This window comes from Saccoglossus kowalevskii, chromosome 16, assembly GCF_978046115.1.
Source record: "Saccoglossus kowalevskii chromosome 16, keSacKowa6.1, whole genome shotgun sequence".
NCBI lineage: Eukaryota > Metazoa > Hemichordata > Enteropneusta > Harrimaniidae > Saccoglossus > Saccoglossus kowalevskii.
This window is the reverse complement of record NC_140656.1, coordinates 24,328,501-24,336,718: the sequence shown is the minus strand read 5'-3', so window position 1 is coordinate 24,336,718 and position 8,218 is coordinate 24,328,501.

The following is an 8,218-nucleotide window of genomic DNA, read 5'->3' as shown; positions in this document are numbered from 1 at the left end:
ACTAAATAATTTACTTAATATAGGACAACTACGCATCTACGTTGTCAGAGATGTAGTGGAAAACCCACGACAAAAACAGCTTAAACCATATCGTACAATTCGTAGTGTAACTGTAATCAGAAACAATTGTGGAAGCTGCTAAGGCAGATAAATGTAATAAATAGAATGTGGTTGTTGGGAATCGTAGTTCTTTGCTGTGTTTCAGTAGAAATAGATGTTCTGGGCAATAACAATTAGAAGAGGCATATATTTATATATCATAGGTTAGAAAATCGTATGACGATTATGACACAATATGATTGCATTCCTATTGTAACTGTAAACCACAATACGTTTATTTCTACATCGATACTCTGAATCCTTGATCATAATTGTGGTCACCCTGACCGCATGCGTTATATGTGAGTCCCAACCTACGCATAACAACGTATACTCAAGTGAGTCAAATTTGAACGCACTCAGTAGTCACCTTTTAATTTAGTTTGACTGTCGTTTGATTGCACTGTTATTCCCAAACGCGTATACACGTAAACCTTATATACATATTCCCTGGGAAAGATCATTAAAAACATGAATGAATTAATTAATCTAAATATGAAAAAATATAATACATTATTATAACTAGTTTTGATGATATTTAATACTACCCTTACCTTGTACTAAGTATGGTCAATTATTAATTATTATTCACAGTTGTTCATAGTTGTATGCATATATTTATTAGTGTCGCCCACCAATGGACAACATGTACATACGAATAGAAAATTATGTCCATCATTTAAATCAATGGAAATGTCTAGCTTCGGCATCTGTGGTCGTTATGTCAATTGCATATACTAGTGAATGACATACGATACTTCCACAAAGAAAAATCGAAGTATGTCGATAATGAAGGTCATTTTGGTCATTCGTTAATGGTTTCAGAAAACACTGTGGTGACTGATAAATGTACAAGTGTTACAAAACACACTTATTAGTTGAAGATCAAAACCCTAAATGCAACATAAGATAAACACATAGTTACCAAAGTGAAGGTCAGTATTATGTTTCAATGATCTGCAGATGAGGTCCACTATTTTTCGTCTGAGGATCATCAACTGTATATTGACTGGAACAATAATTTTTTTTTATAAATACATAAATCGAATGTTGGAGTATGTGGCAGGTGCCATTTTTTACTGCGTGCAATTACGAAATAATAGCTGGTTTTGACATTATTGTATCTGAGTCAATTTCAGTTTTAGTCATCAGACCGCATTTTGTCAAACCAGCGAAGTGAGTTTTAACCTGAGGTAAATATATTTTTTGTTAACTACAGCGTTTGTAAGGTCGTCCGTGTACCAATATATTTTCATTCACGTGGTTTGTCGCCCGTGGGTATGACAAGTATATTGCCCAGTAACAAGTAATTATATGTATCAGTGTATAGTTAATCACGCCATATCCGATAATCTCTAAACCAATATGGGTTATTAACGATATGATATAAATAAATAATTAGCTCAAATCACATAAACTGATTAAAATATAAGATTAAATAGTTTTGTTTTAATTATAGACACATGGATTTTCTGCACCACTAAGTTACATGATAATATTAATATAAATGAACATATCGCGGTTATAGTAGACACAATAATTTATATACACACTTGTTGTAAAGTTTGATTGCTATTTTCAAGATCGCTATAATTACAAACCTTAACATATATTTCATAAAAAAATACTTGATGTAAGATCAGTTATAAATAATTCCAGGGACACATTCTTCCATGACATCACAACGTCTAGAGATTGTGCTCCTTGTTAATAATTACGTGTCATTTTACACTCACACCTGAATTGCAAGAGACAATTAGTTTCTCAAAGTATAAATGTATTGCTCATAATGAGTTGATAGGTCGGCAGATGTTATTTTGTTACTATGTAGCCTGCGTTGCTAGGATACAAAATGAATCAGACAATAGAATCGACCACAAAAGCAATTTATTGGCAGCCATGGTCAATAGTAGGGTCGCCATTTTTGTGTAGAACGTTCTTTTGGGTTGATGGTGATGATGGCCAAGAAGTTCCAAAATGGGACCAAGATTGTTGACGCTTACTCCGCCATGTCATTCATAAGAAAATAAGGAAAAGCAGTTTGGTTGAATGAGAAGGATTGCCATTTTATATTGTTAAATCGCCACTCCTGCTTTCAATAGTTTCAGTCACTGACATATATTTGATGTTGAAAATGAGTTAACAAGTTAACTGTTAACATATATCCTGACATATCTCACAGGAAAAGAAATAGTAAAGAAACTTTCAACCACAAACACCATTACACTCTATGTTCTCATAGAACCTCGTGCAATGAAGTCACTATATTAAAAGGGGCAAAGGGGGTAGCTGGTACAGGTTACAGGGAATAAAATGGCATTTAATGGAAGTTCCATTTACATTTAAAAAAATAGGTTTTTACACTTTACAGATAAATCATATTCCTAATTACATTTTTTAATATATTTGATAATTTGTGTTTGAGAATCAAAATTAGAAATTGCGTACGAATTGCGACATTCAATGTGGAAAATGCTTTATACGCTTACACAAAATAAGATCTTTGTACAAATTACTGACGAATAAAATAGATAATTACATTTTTCACCTTACCTATGTCCACGAATGTACATTTTTTTATTTATTTAAATAACATTATTACGAAAATAACAACAATTAATTACAACTTACGAAAATACCCCTTGCCGACCCTCATATTACGAACATCAACGATATGTAGTCTTTCAAATTAACTTCGAAGTATCATGTTGTTGCTAAGCAGACAGGTTTTTGTTGTCATTGGTGATATTGCATTCGAACTGATTAGTAGTAGTGTATAATTATTTTAGTGTTTGTATACAATTGTATAGAAAGTATTTCCTTGTGCGCGTATATCGTGTTCCTCGTCAATTTTATTTAGTCTCTGCGTTAGTACATTTAAGATGTGGTTGTTGTAGCCCATGTCTTTATAGGGAAATTATTCATTATTAAGAGGATATTAACAAACTCACTTCTGGTGAATCTCTCACCAAATGCACGCGATTTTATCAATTGCCGTATACATTCGGCTGTACTATTGTATTCCAAAGTAATACAATACTGTATCATAAATATGTATTCAGTATAGTAAATATAAACGGCATTTGACCATCATTGAACAATCGACACATTTATACATGAAAATCAAGATACCGTTGTTATTACCCTAATGATAAAAATTTTCACTACACAAGCTATTGATGCTTACGTTTTTATCAGGGTTTCTTTGAAATCATGCTGTTCTCCCAGCCTATTATACACTCATATGTTTGCTGCAGACAGACATTCACATGAAAATGTTCGCTAAAGACTATCACTTTAATTAACTAAAAGATCTTGCCAAACAAAGTTTCTTCAATATATGTGGTACGTGTTGAGGAACATTCTTAAATTAAACTAAATTTTCTTGGTTGGTAACACATCCAGGTTCAAAAACTATTGATAATGTTCCATTGCGGGGGTTTATATACACACTAAATGTTTCGTTTCCCAGCCTGACTCGCTGTCGTGCTAGGACTTTTATACGCCTTTGTTCTCAAAATGTCTTATAAATAGATCACGTGACATCAAATATGAAACAATGCTTTACTGTGCTAAGAAGGAACCTTACAAAATGGGTTCGAAATCGGAACTAGCAAAAATCAGTAAAGACTTTCCGTTTTCGACATTGTGAAATACCTTTGCCTTTTATTAGTCTTGAATTGTGACTGAAAGAAACTGAATGAAATTACAAACTATGTGGTATATTCAACAACTCATGTATGAACAACTTTGATAAATATGATGATGAAATTCTGTATTTTTCTGCATAAAAACGAAAGAATTTAACAATGTCGAAAACGGAAAGTCTTTATCGCAGTGTTGAATCCACCTGGGACGAGGTGTCGGTGATCAGCTTTTGCGTTATATGTTTTTTTTAGCTTGTAGAATCTTGAATAATCATGATTTGCTCATTATACAGATCTTGCGTAAAATGTCAACCTACAACAATTTCAATATGCAAATGATATGAGAACACAGACTGAATAAACTGACTGAAAAATCAACGTTCATACAAATACTGCAGTTACGCATCGCGTAAAAAAAACGTTCCATTTGATTAGAAATAGAGGCATGGCCTCTTTTCAATTACAAATGTTGTGTATGATTGCTAGCAAGATACATTCTATAAGATTTTCACACCTAGTTCTTAATTTGATAAAATTCTAAATGTAATTGTCTTATATTATCGATTCATTTATAAATGAATTTGAATCTTATTGTATTAAGTCTAAAAATCAAAAGCACTTTAACTGCAACACGTCAAAGCCGGTTGTAACGCATTTATGTTATGACAATTCTAGTTGTTTATTTTAGGAAAGTGGAGACTGATTAATTGCATTTCTAGTCCGTTTCATATTTCAATGAGGGACAATACAAAACCATGTTTGCAATCTACCAATTTGCTACAACAACACAAGGTTCTTTCACGTGTCATTCAGATTGAGTGGAATCAACAACTGTCTTCTTTTATTAATTGTGAAGAAAGCTAGACATGGATTATTTCTCGACCGTGTGCTACACACTGTCCAAGACACTATCGTGGCCGACTGCTCAAAACCCGACTACAAACTAGTTGTATATAAATTGCTCAATTTGGACACTATTATTATTCGGATATGTTATGTTCCCATTTTGTACTAGTATTATACGCAGAACACCATCACATAATATTGTGACCGTCATGAGCAATAATAAATTCAAAATTGTTGATGGAATCGATAAATATAGTATATATAAATAGGTAATCGCAGTCTTTAATTATTATTCAATATAGCTAGCCGTTTCGGAGAAAAAGTATTCTTTCTCAATGATAGATATGAATGAGAATATCTACTATTTATGATAAAATTAGTTGACAGCGAATCCTGAAATATTTTATCACTGAAGCCAGTATGATCAGATGGTCATAGCGTGTCATTGTTTACAAACAAGCATCTACCCATGAGCCTTTGTGTTTATAGCATGCGTTGTTATCGTCGCCTGGCACTCAATTCTCGCGTGTGCGCAGGTGACGACCCCCTCCGTGAATGGTTAAACGACATACATCAAATAAAAAACAACACAAATTACGAAAACAATAAATGGGAAAAAATGGGATGCAAAAAGTAAAAGCGACATTTCATTTTTTTTTCTTTTAAAATATTAGCCGATTAGTATTAACAGATAATACATTATCATTTTTATAGCCTCTTAGATTCATATTGGTTTATTTTAGAGGTATCAAGCTTTTAGTGTGAATGCCAGCTTTATTATTAAGTGCCTTATACCGACTTCTTGATGCATATATTATGTTGCCTTTAGAGTAGACGTACGTGATTACACCTGTAATCAGAAAAGACAAAAATGAGCGGTCTTTCATTTATTATTTATTGCATTAATGGCCGAACAAAGCCATTGTAAAATTTTGCGTCTGTGGTAATGGGGTGTTTTAGCCTCCTCAAAACAGTCCTGACCTATTACATTAAATACACGCCAAATTTTAATTGTCTATTAATGTTTCTTTCAAGATGGTCAATAAAATATTTAGCATGAATGTTGGTGCTGCCTTTAATGAAACTGAAATATGGATTGGTCACATTGTGATAAAACGCCAGCACACCAGCCACGATACCCGTAATAAATTGATAGTCAAAACAATTAGTTTATTATTCGCAGTGTAAATATAGCCGACTAATGATGGAACAATATAATGATGATGATATAGAATAAATATTATTTTTTTACACTAGTTTGTATGTGGTGAATAAGATGAAAAATATATATTGTTATCTGATTTCTGTTTGATTGACATAAGAATTAGTTCGTTTTGTGATGCGGAATAATAATTCCACAAATGTGAGCTTACATCCACTTTAAACACCGTATTTTGAGACGATGTGATAAAGGAATTCCACACACAATGGGCCTGGAATGAAATTTCTCACACTCGTTGAGAGTGTTTTGTGTCAAATCCAAAACTCGTTAGTGAAGTTCCATTCCAGATCTTGGGGTGTGTGATTCTATTAATCTCGTGGCTCTGTCTATCTCATCTAGATCTTGGCGATCGAAGGCCTAATATATTAACACATGAATATTGTAACAACAACAATTACGAGCATGGTGAAAGGACAATAAATCATTATAATGTGACAAAACCATCACGTACGAAATTGACCTTGTTACTTCCGTGTATTAAACCGACTGACCTTTAGATAGTGTGAGCGTGAGGTACAAGCTTCCTAAATGACCGTTCACAGCTGCAATATTGTGATAAGTGATTGTTCATAACGAAAGTATATTTATGAAATATTTATTCCACGTAACAAACTACCACAGAACAATACACTATTGCCGATATAAACTACATTGCTTACACCCATCTACGTCATTGTTACGTTAAAGGAGCATTGTATCTAAGGTAGTTTGCTGGTACTTGAGAAGACAATTTTGTATACAGGTTGCACACTACATTAATAATAAAAACAGACCATCCATCTCATGTTTCAATAAGTTAACAATGTTTTACGTAATACCCCACAAATGACATGTACGTTACAATGCTGAAATAGGTCAATATTTAAAAAAAAACATTGCAAATAAAAGAGACAGCTAAATGCATCATTTAGATATAATAACAAATACGCTGTGCAAGATCAATCGAAATGTACATTACCATACATCTAGAGACGGTCTGTTGGTGAAATTGCTATTCTCTATAAGTAATACTAATATCCCACGTTATAATGTGGGTATCCAAAATTGTACCGTAGAGAATAGAAAACCTCTTGAAATTAACGATATTTAAAACGAACAGTTTGAGTGAGTATTATTTTAGTGAAATGTACAATAACTTACAAATATAGTGTTTAGAAATAGTATATTCGTGCAAAAAACAACAATAAACAGTGTCTTCAAGTTCAAGAGAGCAGTAATTGCACAATTTAGTAATCGGTATAAAACGATTATATGTCACACATGTGAACGGACGATAGATTTGATTTAGCTGAAATTTTCGTTACACACAATAACGTACACTTCAGCAACGTAATATTGCATTAATCGTGAGCATTTGTGAATAAACGTCCAAGAATTGACTTGTTTACACTCCACTGGCAATTGATTTCTCAATAGATTATAAACAAATCAACTCGCTATAACGGTTATTTGCATACATATTACCAACTTTTCAAAAATGTCAACAGGGCGACATTTAAAAACGAACAATCACGAATTATTCAACTTAGCTGATTAACACAATATAATACGTGCAAATTAGATAATTTCATTATAAATTGTTGATTTTTATCCAACCAAATCAAGTAAAGTACATTTTAGTCATAACTATTAATATGGACCCATATACGGAGTTCTAGAACGCTTAACTTGGAACGGCGCCGGAATTACGTATGTTAAGTAAATATGTTTAATTTTCGGATTTTCTAATCGCAATTTGCATCTACTTATTATATTTGGTTGTTTAACGCTGCTATGCATCAATCATTTGCAAAGTCATTACAAGCCCGTGTGGGACTTTGGAATAATCATGCCGGGTGCTTACGAGAATGTTCTCAAATATCTGTTTGTTGACGCAAGTGAAACTGCATATCATCCGGTATGTAGTCAATGTCGCTGACAGTGGCATCATGGTATTCTTGGGTTGTTATACACACCCATGCTAAAATATAGCTTTTCAAAAAAGGTACTAAACACGTACTTCTTTTGGTGAAATTACACCCCTTTTCAAGTGCAGAAACCTAAAATACATACTAAAATCATACTGCTTCCAAGTTGAGGTAACATGAATTCATCAGATTTCTTTTTCCATACTGTATTTCACGCGCGTATACGCGTCAAATAACTAAATAACAACCTATTTATGCGTTGTTTTACTTCAGCTTGCGTACTATATTTTATTCAGAGACCACCCTGTATGCACAAGCCGTAGATGCATTGACTAATCGAACGTAAATTCAATGCAAAGCAGATCAGACACTGTAAATAATACACCGACCGCGTATCAAACAGTGCCCTCTTAACGCCTTATTCGCCATTGACGTATGAAGAACAATCTAATTATACATTACTTTATATTTTAGAATGTGTTTATTTTTATTCGAAA